We start from the raw sequence: 23621 nt of genomic DNA, 5'->3' as shown, positions 1-23621 counted from the left end.
TCAAGGCTCAGGGGTCTAGGATTATCTTCTGTGTCTGTGTTAATTGGTTTCCCTTTTCTTTGTTGAAGAGGGTCTGTGCAGTCTTTCTGCCTAGTCCGCCATCTTGCTGGATCTCCCCTCTTTCTTCTTTTTTGATGTGTGCATCGATTGCTATAAATTAGCCTTTGATCACTGCTTTTGCTGTGTCCCAAAGATTTTGGTATGTGTGTTTTCATTCTCGTTTGATTCCAGAAATTTTTGAATTTCATTTTTATTTCTTCTTTTACCCAGTCTTTCCTAAGGAGGGTGTTTTTCACTTTCCATGTGTTTACTGTTTTCTGTTGATCTTCCTATTATTGATTTCTAATTTGATAGCATTGTGATCTGAGAAGATGATTTGCAGTTTTTCAATGTTTTTAAATTTATTAAGGCTTGCTTTATGGCCTAACATATAGTCTATCATGGAAAATGTTTCATGTGCACTGGAAAATTATGTATATTGTGCTGTTGTTGGGTGAAGTAGATGTCTATAAGCTCTGGTGGTGGATTGTATTGTTTAGTTCTTCTGTGTCTTTGATGAATTTCTTTCAAGTTGTTCTATCTATTATTGAAAGTGGTGTATTAAAGTCTCCTATTAAGACTGTGGAGTCATCAATTTGTCTTTTCAACTCTGTTCAAGTTTGATTTATATATTTGGGGCTTTTTCATTGAGTCCATAGATATTTATTATGGTTATGTCTTCTTGTTTGATTGATCCTTTAATCATTATATAATGTCCTTCCTTGTCCCTTATGGGGGTTTTGGTCTAAAGTCAATTTTATCAGAAATTAATATTGCCACTACTGCTCTTTTTTGGTTGATAAATCTTTTTCCAACTTTTGATTTTTAGTCTATTTTTGTCTTTGTCTCTGAGTTGTGTCTCTTATAGACAGCATATTGATGGGTTATGTTTTCTTATCCATTCTACAACTCTCCATCTCTTGAGTGGTGCATTTAATCCATTGACAATCAGTGTAATTATTGACAAGTATGAATTGGTTGCTGTCATTTTTTTATGTGTTTTTTTCATGGTGTTCCTAATTTCTTTGTTCTGTATAATTTTTTGTGCTGAGCTCACTATGTTTATGAATCATGTTATCATTTCCTTTGTTGCTATTGTTTTAGTATTTGCTAAGTATTTGTGCTTGTCCTATTTTTTATTGTGATGTGAAGCTTTATCATTTTTCTTTGAGCTTACCCTGTGAATTATAATTTTCTCCCTGAATTTAGAACAGTCCATTCTATCTTGCAACTCTCTTAACTTCCTAACCATTTAGAAGTTCTGTGACTACACAGTCTTTTCCCTCTTTTTGTTTGTAATTGTCCTCACTTGCCAATTGATGTCTCTGCTTCCCTGTTTACAATCTTATAAGCTTATTTTAATTTGGATCCTTCCATAGCTGTGGTTTCTGGGCTATGTCATCTTGTGTATTAATGGTTGGTTGTTGTTTGCTATTATTAGTTCTTTGTTGAAAGGACTCTGTTTAGTAACTCTTATTAGGTTGGTCTGGCTTTAACATATTTCCTTAATTTTTGCTTATTGGAAATCTCCTAATGTTACCATCATATTTGGGGGACAATTTTGCCAGGTATATAATTCTTAGTTGAAAATTTTTCTCTTTCAAAATTTTGTATATACCATGCCTTTGTCTTTTCACTTGCATGGTTTCTGCTGAGAAATCAGAGCTTGTCCTTATTTGTTGTCCTTTGTAAGAAACTTTTCATTTTTCCTGTGCTGCTTTCAGGATTCTTTCTTTGTCTTTGTTTTGATGAGTTTGATGATGATATGTCTTGGTGATTTTCTTTTGGCATCTATCCTGTTTGGAGTTCATTGGACTTCCTGAATGGATCTATTCTTATCTTTCATCATATCAGGGAAGTTCTCTTCCAACAAGTCTTGGGCAATTTTCTTAGTGGTTTTATTTTTCTCTTCCTGTTCTGGAATTCCAATTATATGTAGGTTATTCCTTTTGATGGTATCCCACATGAACTTAGGCTTTCTTCATTTTGTTTTGATTTTTTTTTTCTGATTGATCCTTTTCCAAAGAAGTATTCAAGTATTTGTCTTCAATTTAATTAATTCTGTCTTCCATTGATTCGATTCTACACTTTGCCCTTCCAATTTCTGACAAATTAGTATTAGTCTTCTGGATTTTTATCTGTATATTTTGAATCAGTCCTAATTTTTCATTTATTTTGTCATTTTGTTCTTGTATTTTCTTCTGAAGTTGTAGGGTTTTGCCTGTGTTTTCCTTAATTTTGTCAGTGTTTTCCTTGATCTGTCTCTCAATCCTTTGAAAATACCTAAATATAATTCTTTTGAATTCCTTATCAGGGAGATCCAATGCTGCTTCTTCCTCAGGGATGTGTTCTGGGTCTGTATCCTGCTCCCTTGTTTCTACCATTTTATCTTGCTTCTTCATGTGGACTGTGATGGTCTATTGTCTCCAAGACATTGTGATGTTGTTGTATTTACATCTCTGTGAACTGTTTTTGAAGAGCAGCTAAAGGAGAGTCAGGCTATTCTTGGTGTTTGTTTATTGTTGGCCAGTTGGTGGCGTAGGAAGTGATGGCTCTCACTCAGTATGTGAAGCTGCAGGAGGTGTGGGTGTAGTTGTGTCTTATGGGCACTGTTGCCGTCTCCCACTCAGTCAGACAAAAATAGCAATTGAATAACCATCAAAAAAGTAAAAGCAAGTGGACAAAATACACACCATGTATTCACAAAGGAATAATAACCAAAAAAATAAAAAAGGAAAAAAAAAATCCTGCAATAACTGGGGAAAGGGCAATAAGAGATCAAATGTAGAGTAGGAGAATAACAAAGAAAAAAAATAGGAAAAAATGCAAAAAGTAAAACAATGCATGGGGTTAACCACAAAAAAGAAAAAAAAAAATTGGAACCAGTAACTGGGAAGAGAGAACAACCTAAAAAGTAGAACATGGGGACAGAATAATAATAATAATAATAATAATAATAATAATAATATAAAGACAAACTAGTAATAATAATAATAATAATTTTGAAACAGACAAAACCAAACAAAGTAAAGGCAAAAAAAATCTGGGCAGGGCACCCAGGCTCTGTCTGAGCACACACACTGGGATGGAATTCCTTCCAGCTCAGGAGGTGGGTGGGAGTGAGGGGTGACCACATCTCCATTCACCAAGAGGGTGTGGGGTATAAGAGTAACAAGGGGAATATTGCACTTTCCTAGTCATTGTGGTCCAGAATGTCCTTGGGGTTCCTGGTAAGTGGAGCTTATTCTTAAGTCCCTGGTATCTGGGAGAATGCTGTGGCTTTAAATATCCAAATGGTGGAACCACTTGTTAACATTCAAAATGGTTGCACCCTCTGGATCAGCAAAAGTCCACAGTTCAGCCTACCTTCCTCTTTGCTGCTTCCCCTTTTATTCATTATTCACCAGAGCAGTCTTCCATGCAGTCCCTGGCTAGCAGGGCTGATTTCTAGGTTAATTTTTAGGTGCTAACACCACTCATACAACACATATTCATAAGGAACCTGTACCTTGACCAGGAAGCTGTCATTTGAATGGAACAAGGGGATACTACATGGTTGAAAATCAAGAAGGGTGTGCATCAGGGTTGTATCCTTTCCTCACACTTATTCAATCTATATGCTGAGCAAATAATCTGAGAAGCTGGACTATATGAAGAAAAACGTGGCATCAGGATTGGAGGGAGAATCATTAACAACCTGAGATACTGAGATGATACAATTTTGCTTGCTGAAAGCGAGGATGACTTTAGGCACTTACTGATGAAGATTGAAGAATATAGTCTGCAGTATGGATTACGTCTCAAATAAAGAAAATAAAAATCCTCACAACTGGACCAACGAGCAACATCACAATAAATGGAGAAAGATTGAGGTTGTCAAAGAATTCATGTTGCTTGGTTCTACAATCAATGCCGATGGAAGCAGCAGCCAGGACATTAGATGACGTGTAGCATTGGAAAGGTCAACCATGAAGGAACTGTTTCAAGTGCTGAGGAGCATGGATGTCTTCTTGAGGACTAAGGTGGGCATAACACAAGCCATGATATTTCCAATTGCCTCATAGGCATGTGAGAGCTGGACAATAAGGAAGACCAAAGAAGAGTTGATGCTTTTGTGTTGTGGTGTTGGCAAAGAATGCTGAAAGTACCATGGACTGCTAAAAGAACTAACAGATCTGTCCTGGAGGAAGTGCACTCAAAATGCTCCTTGGAAGCGAGAATGGTCAGACTTTGTCTCACCTATTTTGGTCATGTTGTCAGAAGGGACCATTCCCTGGAGAAGGATGTCATGCTTGGTAAGGGGGAGGGTCAACGAAAGAGGGGGAGGCCTTCAACAAGATGGATTGACATGGTGGCTGCGATGATGGGCTCAAGGACAGCTGGGATCATGGAGCTGGCACAGGATTGGTCAGTGTTTCGTTCGGCTGCACATGGGGTCGCTACGAGTCAGAAATGACTCAACGGCACCTAACAACAACAACAACACTCAGCAATATCCAAGGTGTCTATGCCATCAGGATCGCTGCCAGACTGCAGCTCCGTATGTCTCCCTTTTTGGTGTTTTCATGCAAATTCTTCCACTTCTATATTCTTCCTTTCAAAGCTCAGGGCTCCTGGATTATCTTTTGTATCTGTGTAAATTAGTTCCCCTTTCTTTGTTGAAGATGGTCTGTGCAGTCTGTCTGTCTATTCCACCATCTTATCAGAACTCCTCCAAGGCTATAAATGTTTATGGAAGTAGATTGCCTCATCTTTCTCCTGTGGAGTGGCTGGTGGGTTTGAACAATGGATCTTTTGGTTAGCAGCCCAGTGCTTTAACCACAGCACCATATGCATTTATTTATCTGATATTTTTTGATCCAACTTAAGAAACCTGTACAATGTGCAAAATCTGTGGCCCTGTGGGGATTGGAAAACTCCAAAACCAACCTGGCCTGATTTATGGTTAAACATGTTAGGGGGCAGGTAGAAAGTGAGGATTGAATTAAGTCAATGCATATTTTGGAAAATCATCTTGTTCTGTCCTGCACCCCATGGCCCATGCACATGCTTATGTGCAGAAATAACTTCTGAATAATGAAAAACAAACAGAAGTGCAGAAGATGGGTGATCTTTTGAATGTTGTTGTTGTTGTTTGCCGTCAAGTTGGCCCCGACTCATAGCGACCCCTCCTTAGGTTTCTGAGGCAGTATCACTACGGAAGTAGGATTGCCCAACCTTCCTTCTGAGGAGTGGCTGGTGGGTTTGAACCGCCAGCCTTCTGGTGAGCAGTCAAGTGCCTTAGGCACTATGCTACCAGAGATCCTGATCTTTTGAATAGAGCGGCACAATCTGGGGAGACTAGCATTGCATCTTGCTTAGGCAATTGGAGGGAGAAGGGGGTTACTTGACATTAGCATTTCAAAATGTTGGAACCAGATGAGATTAGTACTGCTCTGTCACTTCAGTCATTATGGAAGCTACAGTTGAATTCACTGAGCCCATGGTGGACAATAGCCTTTATCTTTCTCTGACCAGTGGGCCATGATGATACCCAAGTGCCTCACGGACAATGTTTCGTTCCTACGGGGACATTTTCAAGGAGCATAGAGAATGCACTGTTTGTTATTTTTCAGGTTATTTATTAGCACCCAGCTGGATTTATGTCTCTCACCATACTTGCTGAGTTAGCAGTCTTGTAGTACAAGTCTTGTCCCCTTACAAGGTATTGACATCTGGGAAGTTCTGATTAACCACAGCCTTTCTGCAGAGCTCTGGAAACCACAGAGCTAGAGTCCTGCCTGCATACCATCTTCTCAAAGATCACTTGGGAATAATTTAAACATAGATATGTGGATTGTTTTATTATGTAGAAAAAAATAGAATCCTAAAGCAATTTGGTATGTCTGAGAAATTTAATAGTCTTTAATAAACAGGGTGCTGAAATCGGCCTTATGCAAATTTAAGTGTGTGTTATCAGGAATTTCCAAGATATTCAAAATAGGTTCCTGGAGACTAAAGTACCCAAGGGAGTAGGGAATCAGTAAGTGTTTTTAAGATTGATATAAGTAATGTTCTATTTCAATGTAACATTTTCTGAATTTAGATGCTGAGTGAAGTATCAGTGGAATAATGTGATAATTGCCTAATAATTAATGTAAAATAAATTTACCCTTTAGTTGTAAATGCTAAAATGTGAGGGACTGAACCTGTACTCATAATACTTCAGGAACTAGCTACAAATTATGAAAACTAGTAGCCATTGAGTTGATTCCTACCCGTGGTGACCCCATGTGTGTCAGAGTAGAACTGTGCTCCACAGGGTATTCAACGTCTGATTTTCTGGGAAGAAGATCATCACTCCTATCTTCTGAGATGCCTCTGGATGGACTTGAACCTCCAAGTTTTCTTGTAGCAGCTGGAATACTTAAATATTTGTGCCACCCAGAGACTCCAACTACAAATCATTGAATCACTGAAAAGGTAAAAGACAGGTGCTCAGCACTACTACTGACAGTTCTGACCAGGAACACAATAGTTGGTTCTGCATAGAATGGGAGAAGAATGTAGGACAAAACTCAAATTCTTAAAAGAAATGCAAGACCTAGTGGATTGGTAGGGACTAGAGGAACCCCAGACTCTATTGGTTTGAGGTACTCTTTAAACTTTGAGCTGAAACCAGTCCTAGAAGTAATCTTTCAGCTAAATAACAGATTGGCTCATAAAATAAACAGCATCACCTGTGAGTACAATGCTCCTTTAAAAAGTTATCTGCATGAGAAAAAATGGTCAACATTTACTCTAAAGCAAATATGAGAAATTAAGGGGGGTAGAGAAGCTAGATTATTAGAAACAGAACAAAAAGGATGGAAATAATGAGAATGCTGACACATTATGAAAAATGTACCAACAACACTGAACCGTAGGTATGTTGTTGTTGTTGTTATGTGCCGTTGAGTCAGACCTGACTCATAGCGACCCCTCCTTGGGTTTCCGAGGTAGTATCACTATGGAAGTAGATTGCCCCATCTTCCTTCCGAGGAGTGGTTGGTGGGTTTGAACCTCTAGCCTTCTGGTTAGCAGTCAAGTGCCTTAGGCACTACACTACCCGAGCTCCCAACCATAGGTATAGATATTGTTAAATGGTGTTCTGATTACCTAGTGCCACCCTGATAAGAATATACCACAAATGGGATGTCCTTAACAAATAGGAGTATATTCTCTTACAGTTTGGAGGCTTTAAGTTCAAGTTCAAAGTGTCAGGCTGCAGGAGCTTTGTAAAAGCCCCTCAACCAAGGGCTTCAGCTCTGCCTCTTGCTCCTGGTCCACTGAAGCTAGAGGGATCTCTTCACTCAGCTAGTTACTGGCTACTGAGGGTAACAAGCCCAAGGTCAACAGATAAAATGGCACAGTCCTGATGTTACCAAACCACATGGCAGGCCATTAATTTAAGTCCATCTTAAGTCTCAAGGTCAGCAGAGCATGACAGGCTGCTGAACAATGACACAGCTATATGCAGGGTCCAAGCGTGCCATAAGCTAGAGACCATTCCCCAAGGTTTCTGCTTATATACAGGAAGCAGACCACATTCCCTAAGGCAGCTACTCAGCTGCTCACAGTAGATTCCACCATGGAGTTGATTACCAGTCTCATCATGGGGAATACTACATCCAGCTGCCCAGCCACTCAACCAGGCCCAGCCAAGTTGACACACAAACTAAACTACCACAAATGGGAACCTAATTTGCTGTGTAAACTTTCACCACAAACACAGTAAAATATTATAAAATAATAATAATAAAGACTTACTAATTCTAACTGTAGAGACTAGAAATAAATCTTTCCCTGTAATCTCAGCCCCCTGTTAACATGATTCTTACATTTACTACCAACTCCTCTAGTAGGGACTTCCTCTTCCCCATATCTTTCTCACTTCCTCAGCCTGGACATATGAAATGCTATATTGACAATAGTGAAAGCTGAGAGACTGACTTCTCTAGTGATGTTCCAGGTGAAGCCCCTCGGAGAGGAAGAAATGAAAGAAAAGGTACATGTTTTAACTGAAAGGGGCTCATGCTTCTGAGAAACAGGTCTCCTAGGGATTAGTTTTCCACACTAGAAAAGTCCAAGGCCCTTCTACAATAGCAATTCAGTTCTCACCACAGTTCTGGCCCTATGTCCACAACTACAGAGACTGCTCAAAGGGCGGGATCATTGCTTAGGATCAGGGAGTTAACAGTGGTTATTCTAATAGGTAAATAAGATGCATTCCTCCTTCCTTCCTTCCTTCCTTCTTTCCTTCCTTTCTCTCTTTCTCCTTTTTAATTAAGCTTTAAAAGTGCCAAACACCGTGCTAGATTCTAGAAATGCAAGTCTGAGAAAGACATAATTCTAGCTAAGAAGATATTTCTGTTCAGCAGAAAACGTACAAAATGAACTGTTTTACGATGAGATTTAGGTGAATAGAAAGGAGATCTTTCTTTTATTTTTATTTTTACAATGACTGGATTCAGGAAATGGCCACATAAAGAGAATAGACTTAAAAGATTACAGATAGTTTAGGATAAATAGTGAAAAAAAACCCTGTGATTTACTCTTTATCCTTGGAAAACAACCCTCAAAACTGGTAAATAAATATGTATTTATGTTAACATAAAATAGATAATAATCACCAATACATAGAAATTAATATAATGAGCAGAGATAAAATAAGGGTTGATGTTGGGGGTGGTATACTTATTTTCCTTCAACTTATATGGTGAGTGTGGTGAAATAAGTTTCTTTCTTGAGGCCTTGCTTCTTTGGAGAAACAGTTTGAGAGATTTTTCAAAAAAAAAAACCTGCGGAGTTACTTTTGCCCTACTTTTCTACCTCATAGAATTTGTTACTTTTGCCCAGGTTGGTTGACATTTTCTGGGTAAGTTTTTTAAAAAATTGTAGTTTGATTTGTTATGTCTGGCAGCCTGCCCTGTGATTGGTATGTACCTTGCAGGTATTAGTCAATACACTATGCAAATGAAGTGACTGTAGTCTATGTCAATGAAGTGTTTGTACCCAATAATTCAAATGAGGTGTCTACTGTCTACTGAGAGGGGATTGGTCAGTTTGTGGCCCTTGGTAGGAGGGCTATCCCTTGAAACTGATGAGGAATTTGTATATACATGTAAGGCAGCCCCACAGAGGGTTTTGAGACAAGACAGAGTGTTTTGGTTCTCTAGTGCCACTCTTACAGACATACCACAAATGGGTGGCTTTAACAAATAGGGACTCATTCTCTCATAGTTTTGGATGCTAGAAGTCTGAATTCAAAATGCCAAGCTCTAGGGCCTGGGGGAAGGCCCCTTGACCTTGGGTTTCAGTTCTGCCTCTTGCCCCTGGCCCACTGGAGCTGGAAGCGTCTCTTCACTCAGGCAGCTGCTGCTGCTGAGGCTAACTAACCCAACATTGACAAACAAAATGGCACAGTTTCAGGATTACCATACATCATGGTGAGCCAATATTTCATGTCCAAAGACAGTCCCAAGATTGGCAGGAAACATGGCAGGCTGCTAAATGAAGACTGGCTACATGCAGGGTTCAAGCATGGCAAAAAAAAAAAAAAAAAGTTCCAGAGACCTTTCTTAATGCTGCTTCTTATGTACTGGGAGCAGACCACATCCCTAAGGCAGCTACTCAGCTGCTCCAGTAATTCCACCATTGAGTTGATTACCCGTCTCATTATGGGGAATAACTATATCCAGCTGCCCAGCCACTCAAAACCAGGCTCAGCCAAGTTGACACATAACTTTAACTACCACACAGAGACTAAAATGGAAGAAAGAAGAGAGAAGAAGCAGAGAGAGAGGAGGAAAAGAACCTCCTAAAACAGCCGTAACACAGGTCAAGGGCTATAACACTGAGGACAATGAGAGGCCTGAAAGAGGTCCTGCATAAGAGCTGGTGGCAACAGGCCAGGAAGGGGCCCAGAGGCAGAGCTTATGACAGGGAGGCTGAGGGTAGAAAGGCCTATTCTCAGGGTGTCAGAGCAGGACTTTCCTGAAGATTCTGAGAGAAGCTTGTTTTGAGGAGGCTGAGATAAAGCTTCTCCTCAGGGGCCAAGGGGGTGCCTGCCCTCAGGGGGTTGAGAGGAGGCATGCTGAGGGATCTTAGAGGAAACCTGTCTTCAGGGGCCTGTACAGCTGGCAAGGGATTTGCCTGGCAGAGAGAAAGACCTCTTTGCTTGAACAACCAACAGAAGTTGAGAGACTCGTCCTGAAGTGAAGGGATGTGCTCTCTACTTTGGGGGAGCCTTTCAGACTTTGCCTACACACTTCCTGTTTCTGATTCTGAATTGTAGCCTGTTAATCCTGATTCTGAATTGCACCCTGCTGCTTCTTTTATAAATCACTTAACTGTAAATTCTGTGAGGTCACTGCAATGGATTATCAAATCTAGAAGAGAAGTAGAGAGTGCCATGGAAGGTGTCAGAATTGGTAAAAGGTTGGAGAGAATTATGACTGACCTCCACTTTGTGGTAATCTGCTTTGGGCTGATCCTGGGTCATTATACTCCCTGTAGCTGGATTCTGGGAGCTCTGATGGCATAGTATCCAAGGCATTTGACTGCTAACCAGAAGGCGGTTGGTTCAAACCCACCAGCCACTCCCCGGAAGGAAGGTTGGGCAATCTACTTCTATAGCGATACCACCTCAGAAACCCAAGGAGGGGTCACTATGAGTCAGATCCGACTCCACAGCAATGGTTGTGTTTGGTAGCTGGATTCTGATGATACTACTACTGCTACCATTTTACAACGATCCTATCTATATGTTATCTTTCACTTCATGTTTCACCTTCTATCTCAGTCATTTGGTGAGTCAGTCCTGTAAAAGATATTTGAGGTTTTTATCAATTTTTTTTGCAAAAATCTTTCTTAATTTTGTGGTATTTAAGATGTTTAGGACACCTAGAAGTGCAATTAGACTCATAATTTGTCACCCCCTCTTTTTTTTTTTTTCCAGCTGAGTATTTCACTTCAGGCCTGTAATCAGCTTTCTTCTCTCTTCACTCATTGCCACTCTCCTTTATCTTTTTCCTCTACCCAAACTCTGTTGAGATTTCTCACCCACTGATGTCTCTGATTACTTTGATTTGTACTTAATTTTTTGTTTGTTTGCTTTCCATTACTTTAATTCAAGCCAGATTCAGACGAGGATGTAGAATGAAGGGTGTCATTTCTGAAGTCAGATGGATCTTGCCTGAAAGCAAAGAATACAAGAAAGTTATTATGGTAGTCAAGGTTATGGGTCAACTTAGCTGGACCTGGTTTGAGTGGCTGGGCATCTGGATGTAGTATTCCCCATGAATAGACTGGTAATTAACCCCTGATGGAATCTACTGTGAGAAGCTGAGCAGCTGCCTTAGGGATGTAGTCTGTTGCCAGTATATAAGGAGAAGCTTTAGAAATTGTCTTTAGCTTTTTGGCACACTTAGACTTTGCATGTAGCTTAGTCTTCATTGAGCAGCATGCCATGTTTCCTGCTGATTTTGGGACTGTCTCTGGACTTGAACTAGTGGCCTTCCATGTTGTTTGGTAATATTGGGACTATACCATCTTATTTGTCGACCTTGGGCTTGTTAGCCTTAGCAGCCAGCAGCTGCCTGAGTGAAAAGACTCTTCTAGTTCCAGTTGGCTAGAAATGTGAGTCAGAGCTGAAGCCCAAGGTCAAGGAGCTTTCATCAAGCTGCCACATCTTGGCAATTGGAACTCAGACTTCTGGCCTCCAAAATTGTAAGAGAATAAACTCCTGTTTGTTAAAGCCACACATTTGTGGTATCTTCACTCAGAGCGGCACAAAGTAACCAAACAGATATTTACCAGAATTTTTTGACTATCAAAGGCATTAGACTGTGTGGATCATAACAAATTATGGATAACATTGCAAAGAATGGGAATTTAGAACACTTAATGTACTCAAGAGAATCCTGGACATAGACCAAAAGGCTATTGTTTGAACAGAACAAGGGACTACTTCATGTTTTCAAATCAGGAAGGATGTGCATTAAGGTTGTATTCTTTCACCATACTTATTCAATCTGTATGCTGAGCAAATAACCTGAGAAGCTGGACTATGTGAAGATGAATGCAGCATCAGGATTGGAGGAAGACTCATTAACAACCTACGATATGCAGATGACACAACCTTGCTTGTTGAAAGTTAAGAAAGCTTAAAGCACTTACTGATGACAATCAAAGACTACAGTCTTCAGTAGGATTTACATCTCAATATAAACAAAATAAAAATCCTCACAACTGAACCAATAAAAAACATCACTTTAAATGCAGAAAAGATTGAGTTGTTAAGGATTTCATTTTACTTGGATCCACAATCAACACCCATGGAACCAGCAGGCAATAAATCAGACATCGTATGGCATTGGGCGAATCCACTGCAAAAGACCTTTTTAGAGTATTAAGGAGCAAAGATATCACTTTGAAGGCTAAGGTACACCTGACCCAAGCCCTGATGTTTTCAACCACCTCACATGCATGTGAAAGCTGGGCCATGAATAAGGAAGACCAAAGAAGAGTTGATGCCTTTGAATTGAGGTGTTGGCAAAGAATACTGAAAATACCATGAATTGCCAGAAAAATAAACAAATCTGTCCTGGAAGAAGAGCAGCTGGAATGCTCCTTAGAAGTGAGAATGACCAGACTTCATCTCACCTACTTTTCTTATGTTGTCAGAAGGGATAAGTTCCTGGAAAAATATCATACTTGGTAAAGAAGAGAGTAAGCAAAAAATGAGAAGACCCTCAACAAGATGGATTGTCACAGTGGCTGCAATGAAGGGGTTAACCATAGCAAAGATTGTGAGGGTGACACAGGACTGAGCAGTGTTTTGTTCTATTGTACATAGTGTACAATAAGCTTGGAGCCAACTCAATGGCACCTAACAACAATAATTATTTTAATTTTGTGAAGGAGGGAGACCATAGCATGTGGCCAGTCTATCATCTTTAATCAGGAGCCTCTGCACATTTGGATGTTTACAAGATTACACTGTAGCAGTGTGGAAAGTATCATAGAGAAAGCAAGGGACCAAGGCAGCAAGAGCTGTTGGGAGACTCTCTCTTCAATTCACAGCTTGTAGAAAGCATGTTCTGCATTCCTTAACTGTGCATTTTTGCTTCTAGTCATTCTTCAGAAACCCACTGCAGTATGGCTACTGTCCCACCCATCCGATGAGTCTGCTTTTGCAAAGCTTGGAGTCCCTGAGTGTTTCAAATACTTAATGTGCTCATAGGCTAAATAAAAGATTGGAGGTTCAAATCCACTTTTGATAATTAGTCATTGAAAACTCTATGGAGCACATTTCTACTTTGACACACATGGGGTCACCATAAGTTGAAGTTGACTCAATGGCAACTAGTTTGCCATGTTTACCAGTAACTTCTTAGTTTGCTAAATCTAGTGGACACCCATCAGTCTTTGCCTCAGTGGACTCATTGCAACCTTTTCTGTAAATGTTCTTCTTTTCCATTTTGTGCTTCCTCCCCAGGTTTTCTTTTTAATATTCCTTTAAATTTTGAAGTAATCCAACATTGTATTATCAGTCCCCTTCTTTATACTCTTCACTCTTCTTTGTTCCTAGATGTTTAATTTCAGCTTGTTTACCTTTCCTGAGTTCTGTGTTTTTATTTCCATTTAATTACTATGTCATCTTCATTTCAGTTTTCCATAGAGACTTCAAACTCAAATGTTCAAAACTAAAACCTAAGCTCTGTTTCCTCAACCAATCTGTTTCTCCTTCTTTCTTCTCCATTTTCATAAATGATGCCACTGTTTCCTTGATCTGTGAAGCAAGATGATACACATCCTTAAGGCTTTCCTTCCCTTCCTGTCTCATAGCTAATCAGTCACTAAAGTTAGTTACTTTTCTCTCTTTAAACCTCTTGACATTTTTCTCTCTCTTCTACCCTGGAACAGAGGCTTCAGGTTCTTATAATATCCTGCCTTAATTACTGTGACAAATATCCAACTTCCTTAACTGCTTCCATTTTATCTCCTCTCCCATAATTTCTCCATAGTCCATAACACCATTAAATTTGTTCTTTTCAAAACAATTCTGGTAAAGAAACTCCCCGAACATCCCAAAATTTAGTGGCTTAATATAGTAATGAACATTAATCTCACATTTTCTGGGGGTCAGGAATTTAGACATGGCTTAACTGGGCAATTTCAGATCAAAATCTTTCATGAGAGTGCAATCAAAGTGTGGCTAGGAGTACAGTCATGTAAAGGCTTAACTGCAACTGGGAGATTGCTTCCAAGGTGGTTCATTCCTGCGGCTGGCAAGTTGGTGCTGGCTGTTGGAACTAGGCCCCAGTTCTTCCCTACAGTGGCCTTTCCATGGGTTGCTTGAATGTCTTCACAGCATGGTGACTGACTTGCTCTGGAGTGAGGGATCTAGGAAAGAAGAGACAAGTAGCAGCACATCTTTTTATCATCTAGCCTCAGAAGTCACACAGCATCATCACTTTCTGCTACATTCTACTCTTTTTTACAGGTGAGCCACTAAATTTGGTTCACATTCAAATGGAGGGTATTTAATTCTATCTTTTGGAAAGAGGACTGTCAAAAAATTGGCAGACATATTTTTAAACCACCACACCTTCTAAAAATCTTTAATTACCTTTTACAATATTCAGACTGACTCTTCAGCTCTGTTGAATAAGTTCCACTTCTTTGAACTCACTGTGATTATTCAGCATCCATGCCTTTGCATATGTCATTCCCTTTGCTTGGATTACTCTTTCTACTTCTTTGCCTAGCAAACTTCTACCTATTATTCAAAACCCCACTCAGACATCACCACTAACAAAAATCTCCTTCTATGATTCTGCTCTCTCCCCTCTTGCCTTCTAGCAATAGGTCTTAATACAATATATTGTCACATCTTTTCTTTAACTTAAAGAGAAGAGGACTTGAAGCATTTTGATGAAGATCAAAGACTAAAGCCTTCAGTATGGATTACACCTCAACATAAAGAAAACAAAAATCCTCACAACTGGACCAATAAGCAACATCATGATAAATGGAGACACCCTTGAAGTTGTCAAGGATTTCATTTTACTTGGATCAAAAATCAACACCCTCAACCAACATAGTAGCAATATATCAAATGGCATATTGCATTGGGCAAATCTACTGCAAAGAAGTTCTTTAAAACTTTAAAAAGCAAAGATGTCACTTTGATGACTAAGGTGTGCCTGACTCAAGTCATGATCTTTTCAATAGCTTTACAATTTTTTTTATATGCATATGAAAGGTGACGATGAAAGAGGAAGACCAAAGAAGAATTGACACATTTGAATTATGGTGTTGACAAAGAATATTGATTTACCATGGACTACCAGAAGAATGCACAAATCTCATGGAGGGATGGACACTGGGAAGAGGTAACTATGGGGAGGAAGTGGGAAGGGAACTGTTGCATTGGGGTAAATTGTAGTCAATGTCATGAGACAAAGTATATGTGAGCTACTGTATGGAAAGTGAATTTGCCCTGTAAATTCTCACCCAAATCACAATTAAAAAAAAGAAGAAGAAGAATGCACAAATCTGTCTTGGAAGAAGTACAGCCTGAATGGTACTTAGAAGCGAGGATGGTGACACACTGTCTTGCTCACTTTAGGTTGTTATCAAGAAGGAAATAGGGAGAAAGACCTAGGGTTGGTAAAGGAAAGGGCCAACGAAAAGAGGAAGACCCTTAACAAGATGGATTGACACAAGTTGCTGCGGTAATGGGCTTAAACATACTTACTGTTGTGAGGATGGCACAGGAGAGACCAATATTTCATGCTGTTTTACATAAGGTGGCTTTGAATCATCACATTTTTCTCTGGCTTAATTTTTCTCCAGACTTTTGAACTGTATTTCTAAGCATCTGTGAGACAAATGTATGGAACCTAACAACAACTAATTTTCCAGGGAAAAGATGGTCCCTGGGTGGTACAAATAGATAAGTGCTAGACTACAAGCCTAAGTCAGTTCAAATCCACCCAGAAGTTCCTCAGAAGACAGCCTTTCTAAAGACCATAGACTTGGAAACCTTGTGGAGCACATTTATACTCTGACACAAATGGAGTTACCATGAATTGGAATCAACTCAAGTGTAACTAATAGCAAAAATAAAAAAAGAAAGGCTAGTGTCTTTTATCTCTTTTTTTTCCCCATTGCTTAGAACCATTTCTACCACATTTGTAGGTACTAAATAAGAATTTTAAATGAAGATGTGAATTCATTAATATTAATGTCTAAACCACTGTTCCCTGCCCCCTCTTCCCAAAAACTCAATAAACACAAAGTGCTTTAGTTAAGTCAGTGGCAGGAGAGATGAGAGGGGGAAAGGATTGAGAAAAATGCAGTGACTGGCTATGGGAAAAAGAGAAGGAGGAAAGAATCAGGACGATTTGGAGGCATCTAATTGCATGGTGCCTAAGGCACTTGACAGCTAACCAGAAGGCTGGTGGTTCAAACCCACCAGCCACTCCTCGGAAGAAAGGTTGGGCATTCCTACTTCCGTAGTGATACTGCCTCGGAAACCCAAGGAGGGGTCGCTGTGAGTCGGGCCGACTCGATGGCAAATAACAACAACAACAACAAATTGAGCTAGTAGGTTAATTAAAAGAAAAAAAAGAGTTAATTATAGGGGAGAGAGGGGATAATAAGTTTAATTCTGAAGATGCAGGTTTTAGAAGGCCTGTTGTTTTTTCTGAATACATTTGTCTCATAGGTGCTTAGAAATATGGTTCAAATGTCAGGAAAAAGATGAAGCCAGATGTGAATGTGAGAGAAGTGATCAATACGTCAAGTTTGTTCTGAATGTAGAAAGAACTATAAAAAAGGGGGGAAGGGATACTATCAAATAGAAAAAGAGATAGAATAGTTAAGTATCTTCCCCAAGGTCACAGGTGCAGAGAAAAAGTTGACATTGTTTACTGTCCTTCACCCTGTGGTATCACTCACACCAGATAGTTCTGGCCAACTCTAGGCACCCTGCCGTTGGCATTGTTCATCAAGTACTGTGGCTACTCCCTACCATAATATACTTTGGCCCAGAAATTTTTACATTTCTCAGCTGCTATGTCTAAGGTACTGAAGTTCAACTCAATTTCATTCATAATTCTCAAGAACCACCACATAATTCTCATTCATAATTCTCAAGAATTGTTGTAGGTAAACCAATTTATTGGCTTGCCTAATATTTTAAATGCATCTTAAGTTATTTATTATTTATCTAAAAATAAAAATGGTATTTCTTTTTTGAGCATAAAAAATAAAATTATTTCCTGGAAGTGAATCGTAATATTAATTAGTCTAGAAGAGAAACTTCTTCAATTAACATAAATATAGATACACAGCAATGAGCTCTCTGTCAGTGGAGGTTTGTGTGTTGCTGTGATGGTGAACAGGTTTCAGTGGGTTTTCCAGAATATGATGGAATAGGGACCAAGCCTGGGGATTTACTTCTAAAAATCAGCTAACAAAAATCCTATGGATCACATGCTCTGATCTATAACTGATCTCGGGCATGGTGCAGGGTGTGAAGGGTTTCATTCTGTTGTGCATAGGGTCACCATGAGTCTGCACTGACTCATCAGCAACTACCAAGAACAACAACAGTAAAAAAGAAAAATGAGACTCCAAAGTAGGAATATATGAAAATTGGCCTAGTTCTGCCATCATCCCATGAATAGTTTTAGTCATTTTCAAACTAATTTTGGGAGAAAATCTGTTTTTCATTCAATGTTTTGTCCAAATCTTGTTTTAAAACTTGAAAATATTTTAGAAAGATCTCAGATACTATTTCCCTTTGGAGAATCATTTCCATAAAAACTCTGAGATCATAGGGGTCTAATTATCTCAATGAACTATAAAAGAACTCAGCCTTATAAGCCAAAATGAGACATATCAAAGCACCTCTGATCATTTTATTATCTATTTCACTTTGCATAGTTCAGACAAAAAGTTGTAATAAACTGAGTGGCCTTCAGTGTGTGCTCTTCCTACCTGTTACTCTACAACTTCTGGCTAAACCAAAAAACCACAATCACTGTCATTGAGTTTATTCCAACCTTTTGGTTTCAAAGGTGATAAATCTTTATGGAAATAGATTGCCCAGTCTTCCTTCTGCAGAGTGGTTTGTGGGTTTGAACCACCAACCTTCTGGTTAGCAGTCAAATTTTGCCTTAGGCACTACACCACCAGAGTGATGACTAAAAGCAAAAGGCAGCCAGAACTTCTCACTTTGAACCTTTTGGTGACACAGGTGCTTTAGGGAAAGAGGTGGACATATGTCTAACCACGTGTATGTGTGATCTCCCCATGTGGCCTCATTGCAGAGATACCACGCAATGCATACATATTCCAGTGAGTTATGTGTACCCATAAAAATATACTGCAATTCACCAAGCTGTTAGCTTTTAGTGATGAAACAAAAACATCTGCCAAAGAGGTGTATTTTAACTTGTTAATGACACCACAAAGGAGAATGCTGTCATTTCAGGGAAGAGTTTTAAACAGCGAGCCACTTTTGAAGCATTCAGTAGACTGCAAACTGGCTCTGGTCACTAATTAGAGACACTCCTCTGTGGGCACCAAAAATCAGTTGTCATCAGAGAGCTGTCCTATGTAAGAAGGGAGGGATGTTCTACATCAGTTACACCATGGCAACTATGCAGCCCCACAGTGTCTGGACATGGTTCATTGTTCAGCAAAGAACTTGATATTTCCTCAATAGATTCTGGCTTAATTGTTTAGTGCTGCTGCACCCAAACACCACAAGTGATTGGCTTTGTTGTTGTTGTTAGGTGCTGTAAAGCCGACTCTGAGTCATAGCAGCCCCATGTAAAACAGAACAAAACACTGCCCAGTCCTGCACCATCCTCACAATCCTTGCTGTGCTGGAGCCCAATGTTGCAGCCACTATTTCAATCCACTTTGTTGAGGGTTTCTTGTTTTTTGCTTATCCTCTTCTTTACCAAGTGTGATGACCTTCTCCAAGGAATGGTCCCTTCTGACAACACAAACAAAGTAAGTGAGACAAAGTCTGGCCATTCTTGCTTCCAAGGAGCATTCCAGCTGAATTTCCTCTAAGACAGATTTGTTTGTTCTTCTGGCAGTCCATTGTATTTTCACTATTCTTCCCCAACACCACAATTCAAAGATATCCACTCTCCTTTATTCTTTATTCATTGGCCAGCATTCACATGCATATGAGGCTATTGAAAATACCATCACTTGGGTTGTTGTTTTTGTTAGTGCTGTGAAGTCAGCTCTGACTCATGTGAACTTGTGTACAACAGAATGGAACACTGCTCAGTTGTGCTCCACCCTCACCATCCTTGCTTATAGCCACTGTGTTAATCCATGGCTTCAGTTAAGGCCACCTTACTTTTCAAAGTGACAGTTTTGCTTCTTTACACTTTAAAGAAGTTTTGCCCAGGGTTATATGATGTCTGATTTCTTGACTCCTGCTTCCATGTGTGTTGATTGTGGATCCAAGTAAAATGAAATCATTGACAACCTCAATCTCTACTCCATTTATCATGGTGTTTGTTATTGGTCCAGTTATGAGGATTTTCGTATTCTTTATGTTGAGGTGTAATCCATTCTGAAGACTGTAGTCTTTGATTTTTTATCAGTAAGTGCTTCACGTCATCTTCACTTTCAGCAAGCAAGATTGTGTCATCTGCATATCACAGATTGTTAATGAGTCTTCCTCCAATCCTGATGCTGCGTTCTTCTTCATATACTCCATCTTCTCTGACTATTTGCTCAGCATACAGATTGAATAAGTATAATGACACACAACTTTCCTGATTTTAAACCATGCAGTTTCCCCTAGTTCTGTTTGAATGATAGCCTTTTTGTTGATGTACAGGTTCCTCATGAGCACAATTAAGTGTTCTGAATTCCCATTCTTTGCAGTGTTATTTGTAATTTGTTACGATCCACACAGTCAAATGCCTTTGCATAGTCAATAAAACACAGGGAAACATCTTTCTGATATTCTTTGCTTTCAGCCAACATCCATCTGACATTAGCAATGATATACTTCACTTCACATTCTCTTCTGAATCTAGCTTGAATTTCTGGAAGTTGCCCACTAATGCAACCATTGTAGAATTATCTTTAGCAAAATTTTACTTCTGTGTGATATTAATGATGTTGTTTGAAAATTTCCATATTCTGTTGGATCACCTTTCTTTGGAATGGGCACAAATATGGATCTCTTCCAGTCCATTGTCCAGGTAGCTGTCTTCCAAATTTCTTGGCATAAACGAGTAAGGGCCTCCCATGCTACATTCATTTGTTAAAACATCTGAATGGCTATTCTGTCAATTCCTGGAGCCTTGTTTTTTGCCAATTCCTTCACTGCAGCTTGGACTCCTTCCTTCAATATCATTGGTTCTTGATCATATATTACCTCCTGAAATGGTTGAACTTTGACGAGTTCTTTTTGGTACAGTGACTCTATATTTCTTCCATCTTCTTTCGTATCATTCAATATTTTGCCCATAGAATTCTTCAATATTGCAAATCAAGTTATGTCTGTGAACCAAAACCAAACACACTGCCATCAAGTTGTTCCTGACTTCTAATGACCTCCATTGGGTTTCTAAGGTGGTAAATCTTTATGGAAGTAGATTGCCCCATCTTCCTTTCATGGAGCGTTGCTGGGCTTGAATCACCAACCTTCTAGTTACCAGGCAAATGCATTAGGCACTACACCACCAGAGGTCTTTTATAACTTACGTAACTTCAAAGTGATCGATTAGTCATTAGATTTAGGATCCACCCATATAGTATGACCTGAAAGATTGCAGTGATGCAGTATTGAATTTGGCTCTTGTGGTGGTTGTGTTGGTGTGTCAACTTGTTTAGGCCTGGTTGAGTGGCTGGGCAGCTGGTTGTAGTTATTCCCCATGATAAGATCCATGGTGAGGTCTACCACAAGCAGCTGAATAGCTGCCTTTGGGATGTGGTCTTCTTCCTGTATATAAGGAGAAGCCTTGAGAATGGTTTCTAGCCTATGGCACTTTTGGACCCTGCATGTAGCCATGTCATTGCTCAGCAGTCTGCCATGTTCTGCTGATCTTGGGACTTACAATGGTCTTAAGTTAATGGCCTGCCATGTGGTTTGGTAACATTGGGACTCTGCCTTTTTGCTTGTCAACCTTGGGGCTTCTCAGCCTCAGTAGCCAGCAGCTGTGTGAGTGAAGAAACACCTCTAGGTCCAGTGAGCCAGAAGCAGGAGGCAGAGCTGGACCCCAAGGTTGAGGGGCTTTCAGCCCCTAGAGTCTGGCACTTTGAACTTGGACTTAAAGCTTCCAAATTGTAAGAATAAACTCTTGTTTGTTAAGGCCATCCCATTTGTAGCATATTCCTGTCAGAGCAGCATTAGAGCTCTCAATCAGCCCTGCTGGGTGGAGGTTCTTGGTTCTGAGTGTAGCTTCCTCATTTTAGGAGCCATAGCTTAGAAAGACTGTTAGCAGTGGACATGGCAGTAAGCCCTTTCTAAAATTCCTTGTAGAAATACATTTCAAAAACAGATTGTGCTTACCCAATGATCACTATTCTGCTCTAGAGGTGTTGAAAAATGCAATGAACAGTGTTTTCTTGCCTTAGGCCATACACAATATAGGTTCAGAAGTTTTAATCATGTTGGCTACACAGAACAATAATAGTAATGTTGTGCAATAGAATAAGTTTACTTAAGTTTACATGAAATATGTAAGTAACCTTTTTAAAATAAAGAGAATTGCTATATTTTAAAATATCTGTGAAAGTACTTTTCTTATTTGGAAGTTGTGCTGCCACAACAAAAAATTACAAGAGAGAAACTTTAAAGAATAACAATTTACGATCTCACAGTTTTGGAAGACAGAAGTCTAAATCAGGGTATCAGCTCTGTTGGAGGAGCCTTCCTTGTCAGTAGCTCTGAGAGTTCCTTGGTGTTCCTTAGCATTTCTTGGTTTTTGTCTTCCCCCTGGTATGTGTCTCATCATCTATTCTGCTCCTTTCTGCCCCCCCCATTTATTTATTTATTTATTTATTTATTTTCAGTGTCCCCTCCCTTCCCTCCCACCCCTGATAATCAACAAAGAAAGTTTCCTTCCACATATAAACCTTTCCTTGTCTTTTTGCAATAATGAACTGTTCTTAAGACAGCTCTCAGAAGTGATCAGGTTTAGGAAAGACTTCATTAACATAACAAAATAATACCCTTATTTCCAAATAGATACAGGAGGTATGATTTTTAACACATATCTTTGGGGACATAATTCAATTTCTAACAGTGTTTCCTAACAAAGATTTTTTAAAAGATAAAATGGTCAAAACTATTTATTTGGTTTAATGTTCAATAAGTCACCAGGTTAAGAACATCCAACTTACAAACAACTCATACTTAAGAATGAGTTGCCATAAAGCCTATTGTATTAAATACAATGGTTCGTAATAATGAATGCATACATTACTATGTGATGCTTGTAAAAACTTTGCACAGCATCAGTTGTTCATCACCTCGAGGAAGGAGAACAGTGTCCCCCTTTTTAAGCAATGATCTGTGACTATGGCTGTTAAGACTGTGTTAAGTAGGTAACTTTGTATTTGACTTAAATTTTCCTCTTATTTACACTGTAACCATGCCTCCAAAGTATAAATCTGATGCAAGTGGTGGTCAGGCATAAAAGAAAAGGAAATTAGCCATTACTGAAAATAAAGTGGAAATAATAAAGTAATTAGAAAGAGGTGAAATACTATTGGTCATTGGAAAAGTTTTAGACTACAGTTGGTCAGTGGTTGGAGCAATTTTAAAGGATAAAATGATAATAATGGAGCAGGTGAAAGAGTGTGTCCCAATAAAAGCTACAATTATTATGAAGCAAAGCAGTGGTTTAATTACTGAAATGGAAATTTGTTTGTTATTAGGTGCTGTCGAGTTGGCTCTGACTCATAGCAACCTATATACAGCAGAACAAAACACTGTTTGGTCTTGTGCCAGCCTCAAAATTATTTCTCTATACCTGAGCCCATCGTTGAAGCCACTGTGTCAGTTCATCTTGTTGAGGGCCTTCCCCTTTTTCATTGACCCTCCACTTTACCAAGCATGATATCCTTCTCTAAGTAAAGGTCCCTTCTGACATCATGACCAAATAATGATGAAGTCTGGCCTTTTTCACTTCTAAGGAGCTTGACTTCTTCCAGGACATATTTGTTAGTTCTTTTGGGAGTTCATAGTCCTTTCAGTATGCCAACACCATAGCTCAAAAGCATCAATTCTTCTCTGGTCTTCCTTATTCACTGTCCATCTCTCAAATGCATAGGAGGTGATTGAAAATACCATGACTTGGGTTGTTGTTAAGTGCCGTCGAGTCATTTCCGACTCATAGCAACCCCATGCACAGCAGAACGAAACACTGCCCGATCCCAGCCAGCCCAACGATCCCTGCTTTACTTGAGCCCATCATCGCAGCCACCATATCAATCCATCTCATTGAAGGCCTCCCCCTCTTTCATTGACCCTCCACCCTACCAAGCATGACATCCTTCTC

The sequence above is a fragment of the Orycteropus afer genome, unplaced genomic scaffold (assembly GCF_000298275.1).
Source record: "Orycteropus afer afer isolate SDZICR_OR568_19922 unplaced genomic scaffold, OryAfe1.0 scaffold00338, whole genome shotgun sequence".
NCBI lineage: Eukaryota > Metazoa > Chordata > Mammalia > Tubulidentata > Orycteropodidae > Orycteropus > Orycteropus afer.
This window is presented reverse-complemented; position numbering follows the sequence as displayed.